The 25,637-nt window shown below is 40.4% G+C and overlaps 1 long non-coding RNA gene across 1 annotated transcript in view; it reads left to right on the forward strand.

The window, feature by feature from the left end:
* The first annotated feature begins 15,625 nt into the window (after nucleotides 1-15,625).
* Nucleotides 15,626-25,637, forward strand: part of LOC130541338 (uncharacterized) — a 70,387-nt gene continuing 60,375 nt past the window's right edge. The window contains exons 1-2 of the long non-coding RNA XR_008955381.1: nucleotides 15,626-15,738; nucleotides 16,442-16,490. This is a non-coding gene — a long non-coding RNA (uncharacterized LOC130541338). The remainder of the gene's footprint in view (nucleotides 15,739-16,441; nucleotides 16,491-25,637) is intronic.

A 25,637-nucleotide genomic window follows, 5' to 3' on the forward strand; every position in this document is an offset into this window, starting at 1 on the left:
GGCAGCAAAAAGATGCAAGTCCAAATGAGAGAGAGAAAATTAGCCTAATGTCTTGAGCAGACATATTATGGGCCATTTGATCAAATCTTTCTTGGCCAAGCCAGTAGTTCTGGAGCCTATTTTCCTTGCCATTGGAATCAGTTAGGTTTTCCTGGTTCCAAGCAAAATAACTTGCTAACAAGCAAAATGAACAAAAAGAAGGGGAAATTATTCTTGGTTAGGCCAGAACAATAGATATTCATCATTATAACAGTTTCCATGTGGGGGTTCCCTTCTGGCATTTCTTGGGAAAATTATATATTTTTTCTGAATCCCACATCCTGAGAAAAATGGGTTTTAGAAATCAGAAAAATGGGGAGGGGGAAGTATTGCAATTCTCCTGTGAGAATAAAAGATTAACATTCAACTTAGAGACGTTACTTCTCAAAGGAATGCAGTAATGTCAAGAAGAAAGCAAGAGCAGGAAAAGCTGGTGTGCAGATTTGAAGGTCAAAGTCAACATTTCCAGTAACTGGGACAGGGGAAAGAAGGTGAGAAACAATCACTGTCTCACCACTTTTGCTTGTAGCTATGGCCATGTAATAAATACAAGTTCTGACGCTGTCTGTCACTAATGGTAAATTCTTACAATTAAAGTGAATGTTAAGGTTCTTCACATGTTATCCTCTCTACTAAACCTATGGGTGGTGTTCCAAGAAATAAAAAATTTTGAAAGCAAAATAAGTTCTTCAATTGATCTCTACGCATGGTTCTGTGTAGAGCTGTTAATCTTAAAAGATTAGAATGTTACATCATTTAAAAGCCACCCAATAATGTTCACATTTTCTAGTTCTTATATATTCAATCTAGGCTACAGTTCTTTGTAAATAGTCTTACTAAACCTGTCTATCTTACTTATTGAACAATTTTTTGATCTTCCTAATGAACTAGTACATGAGGAATATGGGAAGTATTTTAATCTCAATTTATGATTTGGGGTATTCTGGAGAATTCTGATTTTATTTCTAAATCCCTAACATTAGTATCTGTTTGGAGTTTGGAAACTACACCAGCCACAGGGATGAGAGAGTGTTCAAAGAAAAAGCAAGGTAGGGAAACAAGGAGAAGGAGAGCTGGCTGAGTCTTCTTAAGAGGGAGAGCAGGTCTTACACTGTCATCCCTGAGAAGCAGAGAGAGAGAGAGAGAGAGACCCTTATGAAGGAAAACCAAAGGACAGGCAGAGCAGGCCCCTCTTTTAGGGAGATGTGAGGGAGGAATAGGAAGTGTGTGTGTGTGTGTGTGTCTGTGTGTGTGAAAGACAGAGAGAGAGAGGAGACAGAGAGAGAGAGAGAGAGACAGAGAGAGGCAGGCAAGGGTAGGAGGAAAGGAAGAAAGCAGAAATAAGTTCTTTCTAAGGGGCCAAGGAAACCCATGAGAAATTCAACTTTTTTTAGTATTTAAGATTAGATAATTGTCTAAATGTGGCTGTGAGAGCTCAGTCTGGGCTGACCAGGCAAGGACCAGGTGGACCCGAGGAGGACTCCTTGACCCTCATTGGGAGGGGATGCACCTGCACATGGTTTCTAATGGGGTTGGGGTATCCCTTCTGTCAAGGAGTAGCTGTAAGTCCTGTTTGGCCTCAAGGTCTCCAGAACCTTGAGGTGGACCAGCCGGTGTTCCCAGACAATTGCTACAAACAGTGGGAATATATTATAGAATTTGTCCCCCAAACTCCACTGGAGATCCAAAAGGACTCACCTACTAGGATAAGGACGAGCTGAAAGTGTTTTAGAAAGAGATGGGTTTTATCAATGACTTGGATAACAATACAGAAGACATGCTTAACACTAACTGTACAAGTATAAGAAGTGAAGAGACTTCAAGGTTTAGACTGAAAGGAGACTCACTGCGAATAAATAATAGACAGGGCTGCAAAAAATCTAATGTGACCTGTGGTGAACAAACAATAGTATTTCTTGTGAGCATCAAATAAGATCCTGCATGTGGTGTTAGGAATGCACTAAGTGCTCAAAAAGTGTTAACTACCATTAATGCTGTGGTTGCTGTTTGCTATTGTTAACATGAGGGTGAAAAGAAGGGAGAAGAATGGTCACTGCTCCAGGGCCTGTGGCCTTGCTCTGCCCTCCTGTTTCCTGTCTTTTCTTCTACACTCTCCCTTAACACTACTTCAGCGTTGCTGGGGCTGGTCAAAATGGAGTTAGGAACTGAGGGGAGATGGGGACTAAGATCAGTAGTCAACCTTAAATTCCTCATACCTACTAGGCCCATGTCAGGAGCTTTCTGTGGGTCATGTGACTGAATCCTCACAACATCTCCAAAAGTTAGAAATTATGGCTTCCTCATTTTCCAGACAACAAACCAAGGCTCAGAAAGTGACTCTTCCAATGTTACACAGCTAAGAGGAGGCAGAACTGGCATTTAAAGCTACACCCTTTCACTTTTCTTCATGACTTTCTCTATGTGACTAGAGACCACATTGTAGCAGCTGCAATTTTCTGGGTCTGCAGCAGGGATGGTGGGGTTTGGGGGTGGAAATGAGGGGGTGTGTGGAGGGTTCTGGGGGATTCTGGATTGGGGGAGGAGAAGAAAGAGGATTCAACAGACATAAGTATATGTCTATGTTGTATCTCCAACCAATTCAAAATGTCTGTTCCCCTAAGAGTGGCTCAACAATAGTATCTTTGCTTTTTGGTTCCAGAAAAATGGTTGGGTTTTAGATTTCTAAATTTGCCTGCAGCCCCTGATGGGTCAGATGAAACACTGCCAATTTGAAGTGGCTGTACAAGGAAAATTGAGATGTGAGAGTCATTGGTAAGTTTTTTTTTCCTTTCACCTCAAAGCTCTCATACTCAATTTAGGATAAAAAAAAAATTACAGGATGAAAAAAAGCTCTCCCTTTGGAGATAAAAATAGCACACGCTGCATCACTTCTAAGAGCAAGCCAGCAGCTGGAACGAATTATTTATATCTTATCTCTGGCCATTTTCTATGTTTGTTGGTCACCTTTCTGTTTAATTACTTTTGCCATTATGATTTAAAGCTCTCACATTTACGGCATTCATTATTTCAGTAGCATCTGCTTGTATGGATTTTTTTTCTCAGCTTTAAAGTTTAGCCAAGTCATACCAAATAGGAGTTTTAGAAGCTCATCACCCGCTTCTGAACACTTTACCCTGAAAACAATAGCTATAATTTTAGAAGAAAAAGATCCTGACTAGTCAATGACTTTACTTGCAAAGTTTTCACAAATCATCTTGTTCTGTATTCAGCTACCCGTTCCCAAAACCATGTAGAAAAATAATCAAGTTTGAGGTGTCTATCTTTGTTTTCTCTTCTCTTCTCTCTTATTTGAAAGTAAATAATATTTTAGGGGGCATGGGGAAGAACATATATTTAACATGTGATTTTTTTTTCACTTACAGAAAGATTTTCTGGTACCCAGTAGACTTGGGATAGGCAGAAACCCTACTATTAACTAAAATTTGAGAACTCTTTAGTTTGGTAACTTTGAAGTGGTTCTTTGTTGTGATTTGAATCCTAGGATGGGAACAAAAGCTGTCAACAACCTTGGAGAATTAGTAATCTTTTCCTGCATTTGTTCTTCACCAATATAAGAAATTGCTCTCTTCAGCATAGGGACTAGTGGAGCTTACTTAAAAAAAATAAGGACAGGGTGATGTTTCTCTTCCTTTGAACTATCTTATCCTTGGGAAGAAGGAATAACTTCTAAACAGAACTTTGTCCCCCTATCCATGGTGATTGAAAATTAATGATGCTGAGGAGAAAACAGGCAAGGAGGGATGACAAAATATCGAAGGGGGATTTGGGAAAGGCCTGTTTCCCACCATCCACACATTCAGATTAGAAGGCTGACGATTATTTATGAGGTGGTCATGAATTATTAGCTATAGAGTGATGGCTTTGCTAGTGATAGTATTTTCTTAGCACTTTGTTTATTTTAGCAAACATTTGCTTCCCACACTACATTAAGAGTGAACGTTTAAAAGAACTGTACCAAAATATTTTTGTCAGTGTGTTTGTCATTGAGAATTTGAGAGGAAACAGAAAGCTTTGTCTTCATGCAGTGAAAGCTCTCACTTGTAGCCTAGACAAAGCCAGAGAGGTAGGGCCAGATTCGTATCTGCACTTTTGTGGGGCAGAATGGGGGGGTCTGATTGGCAGGGGCCCTAGCCCTGTGAGAACCTGGTTGTTAGGAACATATCAGGACAGAGAAGCTCCTCACTTTTCTGGGCTGTTCAAGTTCAAATTACCTTTGGGGAGCGGAAAGCCAGTCTCACTGATTGGAGAGTGGAATCTTTCAGGCAGAGTGAGTCTCATGAGGTCAACCTGGCCAGCATCCTGCTTTTGGGCAGGATATACATAAAGGACACCAGAAAAGTGAACGTCCTATGGCAGATATCCCTCAAAAAGGCATATTCAACTTTAATGAAGTAACAGTTCAGGGCTGAACTTACATTGAAATTGACAAATGTAATTTTGAATCTCTCATTAAGGCTGTCCAATTTTTTAGTTAGACATAAAAGAATGCTGCAATTGCAGACTTCCTGCTCATAATGTAAAAACTAAAAATTATACATTTCTGATTTATATTTTACCTTTTTGATACAAAATTCAATGACCTAGCTCCATAACACACATTTTAAACTTTTGTTCCTTTCCTTCTTAATTGACCACCTAAGAGTAAAATTAATCCTTCTAGGGTTAGAAGTAGTTCACATTTGGCATGCCTAATAACTTCTTTCAAACTTAAGGTTTTCATTAATTTTCAATGCACTCAATCATTAGAATCAGTACTCTTGCTTTCCAATTTGTACTCATTTAAAAATAAAAGCATAAAAGCTAAATTCAATATGTTGGTTGTACAGTTTGAGGATCACCTGCAAACAATAACGCCCTTTATTTACAGAGTAGTTTACTTTTCTCTGAGCATTTCAGATAGTCTTGCAAAAGCACTAGTTTCTCTGAGAATACTCATTTGAAAGAACAGCCATCTATCAAAGGACAAAATGAGGTTATTAAAATGGCTTTGTTAACTGCAATGATTGTGGCATCAGAAACTAGGGCTTGAATTTCTTTTTTGAAAGTGGAGAAAATTAATTTTCTTTGAATGCAATGTTTGCCCGATTTAGGAACAGCTGCTCCATTTCCAACTTTCTAATCTTTTCTTTATAGAACTAAATAACCTGATGACAAGTTTTACACTTAAAAGTTCTTAGGAGATAATTCCTTGTCTTGTAAATTTTGATACAACAGCAAAATAGGCTAAACACAATAGAAAAGGCATGTGAAGAAATGTTCCATAATGGTCATTAGTGTGGGCTCTGACATTGGGCAGGCCTGAATTGTGCCCTGGCACTGCCACTTACTAGCTATGCGACTTTGGGGAAAGCCACGACAAGTTTGTACCTCACTTTCTTTACCTGTAAAATGGGAGATAGCAGTACTTGTTCATAATCGCTGGGTGAATTAAATAATAGGATGCATGAAAATATTTTAGAATAGGGCCTGGCTTAAAAATATATTAACATTTTGTTGTATTCACATATTAATAATTACTATTATTTTCCCTATAGCAATCATTATTCTTTTACTCATCTACCACTAACCTTTATTTATTATTTTACCGGTACGCTGACTACTTTCCAAATAATTTTAGTCAGTTTAAAGGAAAACCAGAGGTATAGTAAGACCCAAACCAACTAATATAAAAGACAAAAATCTGAAAGAGAAATGGACCAATTCTGATGAGAATTCCTGGTTGAAGAAAGACACAGTAATGAACATACAACTTAGCTCTGAGAATCTTACTAACCAGGGCAAAGAGGGAAACACAAAGGATTCAACAATTGAGTAGATTGTCATCTAGATGAAAATATTCCAGTTTGTTTTAATTATCAATAGCAGCATAACAAGCTACCCCAGAACCTGTGGTTTAAACTATAATGATTTATACTTTTTCAGGGTTCTGTGGGTTGGCTGAATGATTGTTCTGCTGATCTTGCTTGGGGTCACACATGTGACTTGGGATCATATGTGTAGTTGACGGATCACTGGAGGCTGTGATCAGCTGGGGATGTTTATCACAATATTTTATTTCATCTCCATGTGGTGAACTTGAACTTCCTAGTAGCATGGCAGTCTCAAGTTAGCCTTGCAAGAGGGAGAATTCCGACAGGATAATCCTTAATATACAAGTGCTTATTGAGTCTCTGCTCGTTTGATGTGTCTCATGATAAAATCAAATCATATGACCAATTTCAGAGTAACCCAAAGTTGGAACGCCAGAAGTCATGGTTTATGGGGTCCACAGTCTACCACAGTTTCTTAGGACAGGCCGAATTAGAAATAATCTGGAACTCATTAGCCCCTATAACTTTTTTTTTTTTTTTTTTTTTGAGCTGGAGTCTCGCTCTGTTGCCCAGGCTGGAGTGCAGTGGTGCAATCCCGGCTTACTGCAACCTCTGCCTCCCAGGTTCAAGCCGTTCTCCTGCCTCAGCCTCTTGAGTAGCTAGGATTACAGTCACGTGCCACCATGCCCAGCTACTTTTTGTATTTTTAGTAGAGATGGGGTTTCGCCATGTTTTGCCAGGCTGGTCTCGAACTCCTGACCTCAGGTGATCCACCCGCCTCAGCCTCCCAAAGTGCTGAGATTACAGGCATGAGTCACTGCACCCAGACCCCATAACCATTTTTAATATTTGCTTTGTATAAACAGCTGTCTTCATGCTTTATATGCTTTTAATTATTAAATCTTGCTTCTCTGTGTTACATTCTTCTTCCCTTTACCCCCTCCATAGTGAGACCACCAGTCTATGGCTTATCAGCCTCTATCAGCCAGAAGCTACAAAGATTTTGTTAGCCTTCTGCCTCCAGCAGCCCTGAAACAATTTTCTTTACTTTTTTGCTGATGACCCTCCATACCTTCTTTACTAAAACCGAAGTCCAGCAGTAGTCCTGTGCATGCTGTCGATGGATGCAAACACTTCAGCAAATCTTGAGCTGTGATGAATCACCATTCATGTAGTTGTAGGAGGTGTGAATTAGACCAACTGGAGAAACATTCAAAGTACAGATTCCTGGGCCTATTATAGCCTTACAGAGAGGTCATATGGGACATTCTATAAGCACAAATAAGGATTGCCCTCTGAATTATACTCTCTTGCCCTTCTTTTGCCTTCTAACATTCATTTTTCTTTTAGCATTTTATGTATCCTTGGCCTACTTTACCTCTGAGTACATAAGTACGGGCAAGAGAGCGGGAGCAACAACCAAACTGCCTTGGATACAATTCTTTCCATCTCTTTTGATCACGGTGTGACTTTGGATAAATCATGTTGCCTCTCTGAGCTTGCTTCATCATTGGTTAAATGGAAATAATACTTCCTACCTCATATTATTTTCATAAAAACTAAATGTGACAATACAGGTAAAGTGTGGTGCCTAAAACAGTACGAATTCTATTATTGCTATGATTGTACTTTCTGTGATGCATAATAAAGCCAGTGCAGAAGAAGGCAGAGTTGACAGGGAAGCTACCCAATCTCTGATGTCATTGTTTGAGACTTTGGATCCAGCTGTGCCTGAAGCCTGTTCTCCTCGCTGAACTTCTCAGTTACTAGGGTTGATGGATTCCATTTTTGGTTTAAGCCAGCTGGGGTTAGATGTCTGTCACTTATAACGGAGAAGTTCTGGCATATGTAGGACCAAACCTACTCTGTGTCAGTTTCATCTGATGAATATGTTTTAAATGCAGATTCTTGATCCTACCATTAGAGATTCTGATTTTGTTGGCTTGGAATGGGGCCCAGGAATATGTATTTTTAGGGTACTCAAGATGCCTCAGATGTCACCAGCCTACACATCCACTTTAGGAAACTATTGCCTTAAATTAGGAGTCTTTTTATTTGGCAGTCCCTTCAGGACTTTGTAAGGTACCTTGCAAATAAAAGGACCATTAGCCTATTACATATTTGTTGAATTGAACACACATTTCAAGAATATGAGCAATGAGACAGCCCAAATTCCTTTTCCTTTCAAAGTTTATTTTTAATAGACAAATAACAGTTGTATAACTTTATGGGTTACAATGTGATGTTTCAATACATGTATTCATTGTGGAATGACCAAAGTAGCCTAATTAGCATATTCATCACCTCAAATATTTATTTTTCTTTGTTGAGAACATTCAAAATTATTATTATTTTTAGCTATTTGGAACTATACAATAATTATTCTTGACAGGAGGATTACATGAAGTTGGCAGGACAGCCAAAAAGAATCAGATTATCTCCAGAAATTTCTATGTACCTTTGGGTATGATTGCATCTTGCAGTAGCTACCTTGAATTAATGTAGTACAAGTTTTAAATGCCATTTAGTTTTCTCTTTCTAGCTTTAAAGTTTTTGTTATGACTCGTTCATCCTATGACCCTGGACTTGTTTCCTGACATAATGGGATTCTACACTTTATTGTTTGTTTCAAATTAAGACCTCTTTGCTACATATAAAGATTTCACGTTAGGGTTGCCCTTTATGATAAATTTTATTCCCACTGAATGATTGTTTAATAAAAATTTCAGTCTCATTCCAACCACATCAAGGGGTTCCCAGGGACCAGTTTCATATACTCGGGATCCTGATAAATGGAGTGGGAATCCTCTTTATTAAAGACAGGCTGTAAAAGGTGCTATTGATGAAAGTATTAACAGCATATGCTATCAAAATGGGACAAAAATCAGAGTCCACTTGGAATAGAACTTTGCTTCATTTATTTGATGCTCACTTGGGTGATTTCATGCTCTTGGCCCCACAAATATTACAATTGCTCCCTCTGAAGGCCTATCTGGATGTATTTTTAAGGGTTATAGACTGAAGCTGAGAACGTGACCACAGAATATTTATTCTAAAGACTTTCTGTGGAAACCACTCATCATCTGCACTGAGAGGGAGGCAGTTTGGATGTGAGTTTGGAAAGATTGTTTTTAAAAGCAGCGATACATTTGGTGGTTTGAATTACAAAGCTGAAGGAGGCCAAGGATAACTAAACATCATGATAAAACCTGTAGACCCATCTTTTTATGTGGAACACAGGCAACCATAACATCAGAGCCATGGGTTCTTCTAGTAGAAGACATGCTAAGAATCTCCAGCAGGAAGAAAAATATCCCATTCCTCTTGATACACTGACATTGATAAAATGACATTTTCAGATGGACGAAAACTTTGGCTTTATATAGCCCAGATTTCTTAGCCTTGATTTCATGGATCTATTGTGGGGAGGGGTAGTCAGGGGTTGAGGTTTATAGCATCATTGGAAACCATAAAATATGTAAATAAGATTGCATGCTGGTGTGTATATGAAATTTTATTGTGCAGATGTACCTGAGAAAGACAAAGAACGATCAGTTTTCTCCCACGGACTCATTTTACAGATGGAAGTACTAAGGACCAGGCTGACATCTCCAATGTCCCACGGTAAGTAACTGACAGGACTGGCTCTAAATCTTTCAATTATGGCTGATAAATGGGAGCCTGCTTGTGAACTTGAGGCAGAGGGCCAGGGGCTATAAATTGAAAACCCTGAAGTGAAATTAACCTGCAGTTCAGTTTTGTTTTATTTGTACAATTTTTTATCCATTGGGAAAAGTCACACAAATATCCAAATTCTTCTGAAAAATTGCAAGATTTAGCAACAGGGAGCCCACATTTCCTTGGCATGTGCTCACCAGTTTGACCCAGTCCCTTCCCCTTTCTATTATCATGTGCTCAGCTGCTTTCCTTAGTTACCTGCCCTACCTGATCCCTGTAGCACTATGATTCTGGGTGTAGAGAATTCTAATACCTGCTGGGTCTCTTGGGGGGTTTAAAAAGCTCCTTTGGGTCTGGTTCTGTGTCAGTCAGGGTAGACTAGTTTGTTTGTAGTTTATATTTAAAATACCCTTGATATTGTCTGGCTTTGTGTTTCCACCCAAATCTCATCTTGAATTGTAATTCCCACGTGCCAAGGGAGGGAACTGTAATCCCCACGTCGTTGGAGGGAGTTGATTAGATCATGGGGGCAGTTTCCCCCATGCTGTTCTCGTGATAATGAGTTCTCATGAGATCTGATAATTTTATAAGGCAATTTTCCCTGCTCTTGCTGGCTCTTCTCTCTCCTGCTGCCATGTGAAGAAGGTCCTTGCTTCCCCTTCACCTTCCGCCATGACTGTTAGTTTCCTGAGGCCTCCCAAGCCATGTGGAACTCTGAGTCAATTAAACCTCTTTTCTTTATAAATTACCCAGTCTGAGGTGTTTCTTTACAGCAGTGTGAGAACAGATCGATACAACCCCCAAATCACAATGGCTTAAAATAACAGACATTTAATTCTTGCTCATGAAACATGCCATCAGGATTGCTATGATAGTCATTTAGGGATCCAGACTGATGGAGCAGCTGCCATCTCAAATGCTGCTGGTAAGAGCTCTGGATGGTGTCAAATTGACAATTAAATGCTTCAGCCCAAAAGTGACACATGTTGCATGTGCTCATAGCTCATTGGTCACTACCAGTCACATGGCCTCATCCAACCTTAAGGGCTTGGAGGTGTGATCCTATTGTGTGTGCAGAAGGCGGAGGCTGAGGAATACTTAGTGAGAACTACTGATTCCTTTTGTGAGCCTTGTGGAAACTGAGTGGTGGAACGTAATTCCTGCACGTGTGAGATTGCCTTGGGTCACCTGTGAACACCTTATCTACGATAATAAAGCACTCTGTATGTGAGGAACATGGAGCGAAGTCCGTGTGAAGTTCAAGATGTTCTGTGGAGATAGAAGCCTGCCATCTGGCCTGGATTCGCATCCCAGATTTCTCACTGTGTGGTACTGGGAAAATGCTCTGTATATTTGAGTATCAGTTTTCTCATCTATAACTTAGAGTACTAATATCATCTGTCATTGTTAGCATAGCAGCCTAAACTGACTAAGTACTATAAGCTATAGATGACAGAAATCTCTCACAGCTGTGGAGGTTGGAAGCCTGTGATCAGAGTGCCAGCATGATTGAGTTCTAGTGAGGGCCCTCTTCCGGGTTACAGACTGCCAACTTCTCATTGTATTCCTCTATTTCAGAAAGAGGGTCAAAAAGCTCCCTGGGGTCTCTCTTACAAGGGAACTAATCTCAGTCATGAAGGCCCCACCCTCGTGACCTCATTATCTCCCAAAGGCTCCATCTCCTAATACCATCTCGTGGAGACTAGAGTCTCAACATATGAATTTGGAGGAGACACAGACATTCAGTCAATTACACCATCTTCTGAGTTTTTAGAGATAATTACATTAAATGAATTCAGAGAGTAGGTATAAAGCCCAATATTGTATCTCTAACAGTGGTAGTTGCTATTTTTGAGGGTGCTACATTGTAGTGGCTATAAAATGGGTTTACATGTAGCTATAAGACTTTGGGAAAGTCATCAAACTTCTCTGTGCCTTAATTTACTGATCTTAAAAATGAACAGTCACTATGCCTGTGCCTTAAAATCAATATGATGATTCAATGAGGTTTTGTATGAAAAGCACCCCACAAAAATTAAGCACTTGATAAATATGGCATACTAGTATTTTAAAAATATGATGTGGATAAGTATGCAGATACACAAATTCTTTCATTTCTTTTTAAAAAATTTAAAAAGTACCACTAACAATTCTAGCCCAAAGAGGTCTAAAAAGCTCTCTGGGGTCCCTTTTATAAAGATACTAATCCCATTGATCTCATTAGTCTCATCAACTCTGCTAACCAATATTACTATAATTTTATTGGAGCCTGTTTCTGTCTTAAAATGTTTTTACTTTATAACCTTCTTAGGTATAAGTCTCTGTTGTCGGGACTACAGGCCTTCCGGGTGTTTTCTGATGAGGACAAACTCTGTTCTGAGAATTGGGCAGCTCTGCTGGTCTTTGACCCACGTGGTACATTTGTGCAGCAGTCAGAAATTTATAACACAGTTCAGGGAGCTGCTGCCAGTACTCATCAGTGCCAAGCTGCTTAGGCAAAAACGTGGGGAACATTTTGTCTTATCTACTCAACTCCTTCCCTAAGAACCCAATGAACAAATTGACCCTAGGGAATCAAGCAATCAAGCAGACTACTATTGCCACAGATCCTCTTGTGAGTATCCCAGACAAGCATAAGAGAAATAGAAGATATTAGAGGCCAAAAGAAAAAAAAAATCAAGAAATACAGAAAAGGGTGGTTGTCTGTACCTGAAACTTGAATCTCAGTTCTCCAAATATCAAAGTCTTTAAGAAAGACACCAAAGGGCAAGCAAGCACACTTTTTGGAAGACTACCAAGAGCTTTATTATTTTAATTCTCCTGACGCTACTCTGCGAGATAGTTTTATTTTTTCCCCCCGCCCCCTCCTTTTTTTTATTTTTGAGACGGAGTCTCACTTGTTGCCTAGGCTGGAGTGTAGTGGTGCGATCTCGGCTCACTGCAACCTCTGCCTCCCGGGTTCAAGCGATTCTCCTGCCTCAGCCTCCCAAGTAGCTGGGACTACAGGTGCATGCCACCATGCCTGGCTAATTTTTTGTATTTTTAGGAGAGACAGGGTTTCATCATGTTAGCCAGGCTGGTCTCGAACTCCTGACCTCAAGTGATCTGCCTGCCTCGGCATCCCAAAGTGCTGGGATTACAGGTGTGAGCCACCACACCTGGCCACTTGTTCCCCTTTTATAGATGGGGAAAGTGAGGCCCAGAGAGGTCAAGCAATTGTCTAAGGTCGCATGGGACACATGGTGAATCTTAAATTTAAACCAGAGCTAACTAGCTCTTTCCACTATACCATGTTGACATGGTTTGGCTGTGTTCCCATTCAAATTTCAACTTGAAATGTATCTCCCAGAATTTTCATGTGTTGTGGCAGGGACCTAGGAGGAGGTAATTGAATCATGGGGGCTGCCTTTCCTGTGCTATTCTTGTGATAGTGAATACGTCTCACGAGATCCGATGGGTTTATCAGGAGTTTCTGTCTTTGCTTCTTCCTCATTCTCTCTTGCTGCCACCATATAAGAAGTGTCTTTCACCTCTCGCCATGATTCTGAGGCCTCCCCAGCCATGTGGAACTGTAAGTCCAATTAAACTTCTTTTTCTTCCCAGTCTTGGGTATGTTTTTATTAGCAGCATGAAAATGAACTAGTACAGTAAATTGGTACCAGTAGAGTGGGGCATTGCTGAAAAGATACCCGAAAATGTAGAAGTGACTTCAGAACTGGGTAACAGGCAGAGGCTGGAACAGTTTGGAGGGCTCAGGAGAAGACAGGAAAATGTGGGAAAGTTTGGAGCTTCCTAGAGACTTGTTGAATGGCTTTACCCAAAATGCTGATAGTGATATGGACAATAAGGTCCAGCCTGAGGTGACCTCAGATGGAGATGAGGAACTTGTTGGGAACTGGAGTAAAGGTGACTCTTCTTACGTTTCAGCAAAGAGACTGGAGACATTTTGCCCCTGCCCTAGGGATTTGTGGAACTTTGAACTTGAGAAAGATGATTTAGGGTATCTGGCAGAAGAAATTTCTAAACAGCAAAGCATTCAAGAGGTAACTTGGGTTCTTTTAAAGGCATTCAGTTTTATAAGGGAAGCAGAGCATAAAAGTTTGAAAAATTTGCAGCCTGACTATGTGATAGAAAAGAAAAACCCATTTTTTTCTGGGGAGAAATTCAAGCCAATTGCAGAAATGTGCGTAAGTAGCCTGGAGCCTAATGTTAATCCCCAAGACCATGGGGAAAATGTCTCCAGGCCACGTCAGAGACCTTCATGGCAGCAGCTCCCATCACAGGTCCAGAGGCCCAGGAGGAAAAACTGGCTTCATGGGCTGGGCCCAGGGCCCAGTGCTGTGTGTAGCCTAGGGAGTTGGTGCCCTGTGTCTCAGTTCCTCCAGCCATGGCTGAAAGGGGCCAATGTACAGCTCGGGCTGTGGCTTCAGAGGGTGGAAACCCCAAGCCTTGGCAGCTTCCATATGGTGTTGAGCCTGTGGGTGCACAGAAGTCAAGAATTGAGCTTTAGGAACCTCCACCTAGATTTCAGAAGATGTATGGAAATGCCTGGATGCCCAGGCCAAAGTTTTCTGTAGGGGCAGGGCCCTCATGCAGAACCTCTGCTAGGGCAGTGTGGAAGGGAAATGTGGGGTTGGAGCCCCCACACAGAGTCCCTACTGGGGCACTGCCTAGTGGAGCTGTGAGAAGAGGGCCACCGTCCTCCAGACACCAGAATGGTAGATCCACTAACAGCTTGCAATGTGCGCCTGGAAAAGCCTCAGACGCTCAAGGCCAGACTGTGAAAGCAGCTGGTAGGGAGGCTGTATCCTGCAAAGCCACAGCGGCAGAGCTGCTCAAGAATATGGGAACCCACCTCTTGCATCAGCATGTCCTAGATGTGAGACCTGGAGTCAAAGATCATTTTGGAGCTTTAAAATTTGGCCACCTCACTGGATTTTGGACTTGCATGGGCCCTGTAACCCCTTTGTTTTGGCAATTTTCTCCCATTTGGAATGGTTATACTTACCCAATACTTGTACCCCCATTATATCTAGGAAGTAAGTAGCTTGCTTTTGATTTTACAGGCTCATAGGCAGAAGAGACTTGCATTGTCTCAGATGAGACTTTGGACTGTGGACTTTTGGGTTAATGCTGAAATGAGTTAAGACTTTGGGGGACTGTTGGGAAGGCATGATTGGTTTCGAAATGTGAGGACATGAGATTTGGAGGGGCCGGGGCAGAGTGATATGGTTTGGCTGTGTCCCCATTCAAATCTCAACTTGAATTGTATCTCCCAGAATTCTCACATGTTGTGGGAGGGACCCAGGGGGACATAATTGAATCATGAGGGCCAGTCTTTCCTATGCTATTCTCATGATAGTGAATAAGTCTCACGAGATCTGATGGGTTTATCAGGAGTTTCCACTTTTGCTTCTTCCTCATTCTCTCTTGGTGCCACCATGTAAGAAGTGCCTTTCACTTCCTGCCATGATTCTGAAGCCCCCCCAGCCATGTGGAACTGTAAGTCCAATTAAACCTCTTTTTCTTCCCAGTTTCAGGTATATCTTTATCAGCAACGTGAAAATGGACTAATACACGTGTAATTTCTCGTGGCAGGGGAAATGTTAGCTCCAAAAATGTCAGCTTTAGAGTCCCCTCAAAATGTGGCCTAGAGAGGTTAATACGTTTCTCAGAGAGATGAAATAATCAGCTGAAGATTTCAGGGCTGGTAAGTTGGCGTACTAGCTCAAAAGCCCACATTCTCTTCCTGGTTCCTGGTTCCATACAGCTGTTCAAATCAGGTTGGGCTGGGTGCAAACAGTGGCTCCTTAGACTCCTTCAGGTTTCCCCAATCACTGGGAATTTTAGGGACTCATTCAGGAATTTCCCCAACGTGCTTTAGAGCAAAAAGATAAACGCCAAGCCTAGCCAGTTTCTGCCGGCTTTGGAATAAAGAGCTGTGGTGAAAGGCTGCATTCTAATCTCCCACATGGGGGCTGTGCCATACTGTTCCTACGCACCGAGTGGATTTGCATTTTGAACGAATCTGCTGGCCAAAGATCACTTTAATTTTTCATCTGCCTTTTGCGGGCAACTTTCCACTCTCCTGTGCTGACTGAAACGAAGTATGACACCAGTCTTGCCCAGGCAAGCTGCTTCTTGTGAATAGGAAGTGAACAACCCTGGATTCCAGGCCAGGGGGAGAGAGGTGAGAGGTGAGGTCAGCACATCTGGTTTCTGCCCTCAGACTTCTTTACAGATGAGGGAAAGGTGCGTGCTTTAAAAGGACAGTTAAGCGGGCCCCAACAGAGCCCAAGAGATCTCGGCTGTCCCCTACCTGGGGGATGTCAGGCTTCTTCAGCATCAAGCTGGAAGAGGCTCCCAGGACTGGTGTGGAAGGACAGAGCAGTTTTCCCATGTGATGGGGAACTTGTTTCAGAGGTGTCAAGAGATCCACACTAAGCCTGGTGCTGTAAACTCCAGCTGGTTCTCAACTGAAGTTTTTGGGGGATGGGGAAGGAGGGTGATTTCTAGGATAGAGGAAATATGCTGTTGGTTGAATATAGGATTGCACTTCTCTGGATATGTCTTGGAAAATTTCCTTAGGTTTTGGAAGCCTCAGAACCCTCCAGTTTCCATTTCAGAGGCTAAGTCCTAGAGGGTCCCAACAAGAAATATGAACAGTACGGTCTGCTGGTGATAAAAACAATGGCGGTAGTGAGGAGAGGAGGATATTGAGGGAAATGTTTCTTCTTGGCTCCTGATAGTTCCTTTCTGTGAAAGGGTGCAATTGACAGAAACAGTGGGGGCTTCACCTGTGGCATCACTGTCTCTACCCTAGCAAGGAGGAGGGATTTATCTGGTTGGAAAATTTCAGAAGAAAAACTAGCTCTTCCTTTTTGTCCTCTCAGTTATGAACTCATCAGCAGAAATGTGAGTTCTTCCCAGCTTCTCTATGCTGTAAGTCTTATGTGGCACCACTGCCTGGGTTGGTTGTGTTAACCTACCTGCCAGAGGGTTGCGGGTGGGAGTATCTGAAGCCATTGAATCCTGCAAATACAAACCACAGCTTCCATCCTAGTCTTTATCTGTCATACAGGTTAGAGTGGCACTTTCCTCTTATGTCTTGTTTCTCTGTGAAGAATGCGGGTGTGGATGGGTATATTTATTGTGTCCCTGTGATAATTTTATGTGTCAACTTGGTGAGGCTATGGCACCTAGTTGTTTCATCAAATGCCAGTCTACATATTGCTATGAAAATATTTTAGATGTGATTAACATTTAAATCAGTTGACTTTAAGTAGAGCATATTTGTGTCCACAATGTGGGTGGGCCTCATTCAATCAGTTGAAAGCTTTCGGAGCAAAGACTGAGATTTCCCAAGAAAGCAGGAATTCTGACTCAAGACTGCAACATACAAACCCTGCCCGAGTTGCCAGCCTACAGACTCAAGACTGCAACACCAACACAACTGAATTTCCAGCCTGCTAGCTTGCCCTACGGATGTAGACTGGTTAGCCCCCACAGTTGCATAAGCTAATTCCTTGAACTAAGTCTCTCTCTCATATATGTCTCCTAATGGTTCTGTTTCTCAGAAGAACTCTGGCTTATACAGTCCCTCATGATCCCAGCACATAATGACTAATAACTGTGGCTGATATCATTGAGTCCTCATCTACTCCTCACAATTACTTACAAGGTAGGCGATAGCATTCCTTCCATTTTAAAGATGGGGGAACTTAGATGTGAAACAGTTAAGTAACTTGCTCAGTGCTGTGAAACAAGTGGAGATGCAGCATTCGAATTCAAATTTTCCTGAAACCATAACTGATGTGTTTAACTATTATACCACACAGCCTCCAAACCAGAAAAGGAAGCCCTACTAAAAGTTATGATATAGTGCATAGTTAAGTGCATAGAAAGTCTTTGTCTGTTAGTCTTATGCTGAGTGTTTATATTTTGAGTGCCTCTCTGTTTCAGTGCTGGATGAAATAATTACATGTTAAAGCTGATAGTAATAACCCAATGGTTACTTCTCTGGCCAGCCTCATTGGTGCTTCAGCGCTTAGCTTGGGATGTGATCTATGGTTCTGAGTGTCCTTTTTGTATTTGTTACTCTAATATTTAGCATAATCAACAACTCCCAATGATGGCTATAGGGAGCACACATACAGCAAGGATAGTGGCATGAAGAAATAAAAGAATCATCACTGATAAAATTCATCTTTGAGGATTTATTCATACATTAATCTATCTCTTCATGCATTTATCTGATAGTCAACCAGAAATGTTTATTGAGAAGTTATTCTGTGCATGTATTTTTATTTCATTCATTCATTTATTCAGAAATGAAATTCTTATTACATACTCTGCCTTGCTAGGTGGATTCTCCCAAATTCACCCTCATTTTCACACCCTGCCTTCAACTTCTCTCCCGCCTACCTCTTGGAAATGTACCTAACTTGTTTCTATTCCTTCTGAGCCCTGCTCTATATTTTCCATGACGATATTTAATTTGATAAACTAATACAGAGAAATGGATTAATGGAACTGAATGGCATAACGGTTAACACATACTCACTGTAAGTGAGATTTCTTAAAAGCACATCATCTTGATGCAGAAGCAATAACTTTTATGATGGATGCTTTAGGCAATATATTATGGGTAGTTTTGGTCTGATGAGGCTTCCCGGTGCCATGTTGAGTGTAGCCCTACCATTTTGTGAGAAGCCAGCAATGTGTCCTCTTGCATGACATTTTACTTGTTCATAGGATGATTTTGCCATAAAATAAAAAGAACCAAATAAGCATTTGCATTAAGAAACTATTTATGTAAGATAAAGACAATGATCGAAAGAGGCCAACAGACTTCAAAGTGTCTCCTCTCTGGTTTCATAAAAATATTAGTTTACTCATGTGACAGAGACTGAAGCTGCCTAATCAATAGCCATATTCCTGAACCAACATTTTGGTTAGGATGTAATTCCCATCAATATTTTGGCTAGGATGTCTAGCTAAAATACTACATTTTCCACTCTCCATGTATATAGCTAGTAGGGTGTTTCTTTTAGGAAGGTTCTACAAATAATGCTGACTCAGCTAAGAGGTGTTTGCCTTTTGTTTTTCCCTCTTGTTCCTGCCCGGAAAGCAGACATAAAGGCTGTAGCTTCAGCAGCCATTTTGGAACATGAAGCAATGTTAAGAATTGAAGACACATAATAGTATTGTAGAGTGTAAAGATAGGGAGAGTTTGGGTCCTTGGTGAGTAGGGAATTATTCCTTCCATATTGGACTACCTGTGTCCAGAATTCTTTGATGTAAAGAAGATATACATTTCTGCCTCATTTCAACTACTTCAATTTTTATTTCCATGTATGTGTTCTATGCACCTGAATCTAATGGCAATTAACACATCCCCCAAGTTTATCATTAAAATCTATGAACTATATTATTCCAATGATAATGTTTCATTATTGGAGCCAGTCTGGTATCTTGAGTTTATTCACAGCTAACTGTTCTACCTGGTTAGTGTGAATGGAAAACAAATTTCTGTACATTTTGGGTCATGACTCCATGTCTCTTCTTTTGAACATGTATCCTTAATTTTCTTTGTTGTCTTATTATTGCTACTCATGGACTGTTCAATGTACTTTTTAAATTATTATTATTATACTTTAAGTTTTAGGGTACATGTGCACAATGTGCAGGTTAGTTACATATGTATACATGTGCCATGCTGGTGTGCTGCACCCATTAACTCGTCATTTAGCATTAGGTATATCTCCTAATGCTATCCCTCCCCCCTCCCCCCACCCCACAATGTACTTTTAAAGAAGTTACTGTCCAGATAATGTAACTTTCACTTTAAGTGAAAAGCTGCTTACTCATTCTCTTCCTTCCTCTTCCTCCCCCGTCTCCCCAGCTCCCAAATTTGAGTAAAATTATGCCCAATGTAATTTATTGTGATTTTCTCCCTTCTTCTAAACAATATCTGTGTTAGAGAATTGAACACCTGTAAAACATTTGTTATTCTCACTTGTCCTAATCAGGAATTCAATAAAAAGGCATTCTGAAACCTTGGAAATACTGAGGTTTTTCTGAACTTAAACTGATCTGTTAAACCAGTTAGTTGAGCAAGGCCGGAAGAGCCCTCAGGAAAAATCATGAAAACGAAATTAAATCGAACACAAAAAGCAATTTGCCAGCGGTGAATCTAATTCACAATTTGCCTTCTCTGGAGAAGAGTATTCAGCCTTGGCCACACGCCAATGAGAGCTCCATGCGATAATCTATAGGATTGCACAATTCCTCTTAGGACAGTAATGAAAGGAAAAATAACATTTGTTCTGCCAAAGTATGTGGACTTGCTGACATTTGCTGAAATACAGATATCATCTGAGTGAACAGGATGTTTTCCTGAAGGTGCTTTGGAGAGCCAGTAGTTTACACATCTTTTCCACACATACATAAGGCAGCTTGAATTTCTGGTAATTGTGAGGGCTTGACCCTTGCAACTATTTCCAATATACCCCTGGTGGCTTTTGGACTTTGTCAAGATCATCTGATGATATACACAACCTGGTGAGAAACTTGCCTTTGTGATTTTCAGTAATGCTTGTCTATTTCTCCCGACTTCTCATTGGAACGATGATTTAAGGGAGATAGAATCTGGAATTACTGGTGGGGAGGGGAGTTCGCAGACTTTAAATCAAGTGTACCTGTCATTTAAATTGCCTGATTCTAGATTGAACAAAGGAAACATGCTGGGAAAGTCTGGGGGAAAATATGCTACATTTTAAATTCTCTGATGGAGCAAATGGGGGGAGATTTTAAAATGATAGAGATTAACACCTATTCACATTGGATACTTTCATGGCAGAAGGCTCCAGGGATGGATTTGTAGAAGGCAAAATACATGAAACTTGACAGCTAATGGCAAGTCTGAATAGTCTTGCCTAGATGATATGCTGTATTTCAGGTATTTCTGGGCATTTCATTGTTGGGAGAGTCAGATCTAAAGTAGGCTTTGAGGGATGAAAAGGAGATGGTTTCCAGCTAAGAATACAGTAGACATTGAATATAATTAAGGTGAAACAGAGATGAGTGGTACAAACCTATGGTAAAAGCATCTCAGGATGAAATATGATGAATCACTCAGAAGCAGAAAATATGAGCAGAGATGGACAAATTATTCAGTAACACAGTCAATAAGGACTTGGCCAACAGGCATCAAAATATTAGAGGGTCAAAAAATAATCTTAAGGAATTAGAATATGTGTTTTGGTAATATCTATTCCATATATTTTAGGGATAGATACATGGGTGTGCATGTATTCCATTATGCATGTGGGAAATTATGACTGACAATACAACTGCAGGAGTTTTCATGTAGAGATAGATTAGATTTGATAGCTTCAAATTCATTTTTAATAATTGTTTTATTCATTAATAAATAGAAGGACCCAATTTAGACTCCTTATTTTTAGTATTACAGGGAAAGCAGTAGCCCTCTCTAATATGGCAACAAGTGTTTAAAGATCATGTATAGCTGGGGGTGGGGTCAGTTGTAGGGAAAGAAATTATAAGTAATTGAAAATATTGTGCTAGAAAGGGCCTTTGATATTACAACGATGTAAAGTCTGAAGAGTTAAACTGGAATGTAGCAGTCACACAGCCAAGTTTGAGTGGGTAGTTTGGTTAGTGCAGTTGTCATTGAATCCAATCTAATAGTCATCAAATGAAGTCCAATTCAGATTGATGAATACAAGTATGATGCTCACTGTGTACCACGTACTGTGCTAGTTGTTGTGAAGTCAAAACTGAATGTTAAAGCACCTGTTTCTAAGAAACTTATAGTCCACTGAAGGCACAGGGAAGACATGGAAGATGTTATAAATAGTAAACTGTGGAAAGTGACAGGGCAGAATGTATGTAAGGAGACATATACATTTGTAGAACATGTACGAGGTACAGAAATAACATCATAAGAGAACAGTAACATTGTCTTGTGAGTATGACTTTTCTTAGGTTGAGGGAGTGAAAAAAATGGGAAATTTTAGGAAAGAATTTCCACCTGAGCTTTTTAAACATGAAAAGGAGCAAGTCAGAGACATTCAAGGATGGTGATATGGTTTGGCTGTGTCCCTACCCAAATCTCATGTTGAATTTTAGCTCCAATAATTCCCACATGTCATGGGAGGGACCCACTGGCAGGTAATTGAATAATGGAGGCGGGTCTTTCCTGTGCTGTTCTTATGATTGTGAATAAGTCTCATGGGATCTGATGGTTTTATAAAGAGGAGTTCCCCTGCACAAGCTCTCTTGCTTGCTGCCATGTAAGATGTGCCTATGTTCCTCCTTTGCCCTCCACCATGATTGTGAGGCCTCCCCAGCCATGTGGAACTGTGAGTCCATTAAATCTCTTTTCTTTATAAATTACCCAGTCTCAGGTATGTCTTTATTAGCAATGTGAGAATGGACTAATACAGATGGACAGCAGGAAAATAACTGGAATATACTGATTTAAACATTTGCTTTCTTCAAGCAATGAAAATAGAGCCAGATCATCCATTCATTTCTCTTCCAGATCCAGTATTAAGAATCTAGAATTTCATGGCTCTGATGCCAATTTTGGTTTTGCATATTCATCTTGTTCATTTCGCCATTTTTGATAGAATTGAACTGAAAAATGCATCCGATGCTAAAAGTTTGAAAGAACTTTTGAGATAATCTTTGACTTCCTTATATCATTTATTCATTTATTTTGAAAAATATTATTGAGAATCTACTCCGTTCCAGGTTGTTGGGCACTATTTTAGACACTTAGAATACATCAAGAAAGAAACGGATGTCTTTGCTTTCTTGGAGCTTATGCTTTAAGAGGGAGAGACAGACAATAACTGAAACACATCAGAAATATGTGAATATTACAGTTTGTCAAAAGGCAATAAATGCCAAGGGAAAAAAATTGAGCATGCTATATGTGGGTGGATATATGTCCCAGTTTGCTCAAGGCAGCCTTAGTTTATTTCTGTTGTGCCAGCATAACTATTAGCAGCATCCTCTTTAGCTCTAAAACATATCCTGGTTTACTTTAGATGCTATATAAATTCATAACTGCAGTTAATGGGAATCAGGTGTGTATGTGTGCACGTTCCGGGCCCCATACAATAATTGAACATGCTGATCCAGCTAAGTCTCATTGAGGAGGGACTTGAGCAAAGACCTGAAGAAAGTGAGAGAGTGAGCCACACAGGTATCTCAGTGAAGATTGCTCCAGGCGGAGAAGCAGAGGAACAATTAGGGCAAGGTTCTAAAGTTTTAAGGAATGCGGGGCTGGGGGTGTGTAGTTGGGGGTTCATGCAGCTAGAGTGAATTAATGAGGGGCAAGCTGTAGGAGATGAGGTCAGGGAAGGTAGGGGTAGGGAGTAGAGAGTGTAGAACCTTAGGTCATCAGAAGGGAGTTGAGTTTTTCTCCGAGTCTGATGGGAAGGCATTGGGGGTTTCTATATGGCAAGTACATAATCTGACTTTGTTTTAAAAGTATCACTTTGTGGAGTCTATTCTTTGTGAAGTATACACTTTAAGGTGTAAAAGTCAAGGCAGATTTTATAAGTAGGAGGCCCCACAGTACACTAAGCAAGAGATGCTCATGGCTTGGAACAGGGTGGTGGCACTGGAAGAGGTGAGAAGCAGTCAGATTCTGGACATGTTACCAGCCAACAGAATTTCCTGCTGGACAGGATATGAGGGGATGAGCTCCTCATATCTTGCAGCAGTAACAAAAGATTCATTCCAGGACTAGTTCAACAAACAATTTGGTGTTTTGTTTTAACTGAGCACTTCAAAAAGCAGCACTTCTCTCACCTTGCTTCAAAGCCATGCCTCCTGTATTAGTCCATTTTCATGCCGCTGATAAAGACATACCCAAGACTGGGCAATTTACAAAAGAAAGAAGTTCATTGGATTTACATTTCCACTTGGCGAAGGTGAAAGACACATCTCACGTGGCGGCAGACAAGAGAGCTTATGCAGGGAAACTCCCATTTTTAAAACCATCAGGTCTTGTGAGACTCATTCACTATCATGAGATCAGCACAGAAAAGACCTGCCCCCATAATTTAACTACTTCCCACCAGGTTCCTCCCACGACACGTGGGAATTCAAGATGAGATTTGAGTGGGGACACAGCAAAACCATATCACCTCACTTTTCAAAGCATTGGCAAAATGATGAACCCCATTAAAATTTAGTTGCATACATAGCTGCTTCTGTCTGGTAAACAGTAAAAATATTTCCAATGTGGATAGTTTTGGTGAATTGCAATGTGGTGTATGTAAGAAAGAGAGCATTTTGCTAAACATGGGACTTTCCAAACAGTAGCAAATAGGTAATGAATGTGTTTAATGATGTTTACATTTCAACGTGTTGGAAAGTGTTGATGGTGGGGCATCCACAGAGTAAGTAGAGGCCAGGGTCTGCAGCTCTGCCTGTGTGGCTAACTGTGTGACTCTCATCACATCCCTCGACCCTCTGAGATGAATACCATTTGTTTTAAATGGAGCATTTTATTGTGATTACAGTTCTATGTTTTTGTGTTTACTGTGCTTTCAGCTCTGACATTCTGTGACTCTGAACAGCTTAGGGGAACAAGGCTACAGATAGACATTTAGGATCTTGAGCTCTCACAGCACTTTGTGAGATTGTTATGGTTATCTCAGTCCTCTTATTTGCATATTCTTGCAAATTGCAGTCTAGGACTGATATCTTTTCTAACAACGCGTTATTCCCATGGGCCATAATTTAGAGAGGCCTTTATCATGCTGATTAAGAAGACAGGCATGTTTTTAAATTGGATAAAATAGTGCCTTCATCTTAGGAATATTGTGTCATTGTATAAAAAATAAGAGTGATAATTAGTAACAATTATTATAACCAATGTTTGAAAATTTACTATGAGTAAGGTATCTTACATGGAATCTTTTATTTAATTCTAAGCACAAAACAAACAAGACCCTATGGGTAGGTACTCTTCATATTCATTTTAGAGATAAGAAAGCAGAGCCAGAGAACTGAATACCTTGCCCAAAGTAAGAAAATTTGCAAGTGGCAGTGTTAGGATTTGAACCCAGGCAGTTGGCCTCCAGACCATGCACCATCCCAACCACCATGCTTTACTCCTGTCAGTGCACAGAGAAGGTTAGCCCAGCATCTGACAATAGTGAGAACCCAACAAATGGAAACTATTGTGATGCCATATATTATTGCAGTGGGAATTCAATACCTGCTGGGTAACCAATGAATCTGTGAGTCATCTACACTGAGGCACTGAGGTGATAATTGAAATCAGGAAGAAATGAGCTTATGCAGGGGAGAGGGCAGAGAAGGGTTGAGGACTGAAATTTGGAGGATGAATAACCATATACCCTAATGCACGCTTGGATGGTGTTCAACCTTGAAGTGACTATTCTTATAACCTGCAGCAGAAACAAATGTTTCCTTCCAGGTCTGGTTGAATGACTCTTGGATTTTGGTTCTAACTCTTTAAAACTGTTTCTCCGACTCTGCTTCAAAGCTATGTCTTCCCTTTCAAAACATTTGCAAAATAATAAATCCTACGTCCAAAGAGTCTATTGAAGTTTAGTTGCAAACATAACGACTTCTGTCTGGTAAAGATTAACAATGTTTCTGATATGGATAGTTCTGATTAATTGCTGTTGAAACTCCTGAGCTGAATGTCAAAGCTGGAAAATGAACTCTTAAATGCACTCAAAAGACAAGAGCCCCGTGTATCCTTGAACATAATCCAATCAAAGAGATTGCAAAGGAAAACACAAGAGACAGTATTAAATTCATGGTGACATGAAAGTTTCTTGTTCCATTTTTGAAAAATCACCAGGTCATTGTTCACAAAGAGACTTTTCTTTGATATTGACCTGCCTGATAAGTAAAAAAACATCTTTCTAAAACATTATTCTTGACTTCTCTCGTTAAACATGTATTAGTCCTACAAAATTCTGGTTTGCAAATCCTGATGCTCAAAGTCATTTTAAAAGAACTAAGTGGAAAGGAAAACTCAGTCAAGCAAATAGAAGTGCTTAATTGTCT

This window comes from Pan paniscus, chromosome 2 (assembly GCF_029289425.2).
Source record: "Pan paniscus chromosome 2, NHGRI_mPanPan1-v2.0_pri, whole genome shotgun sequence".
NCBI lineage: Eukaryota > Metazoa > Chordata > Mammalia > Primates > Hominidae > Pan > Pan paniscus.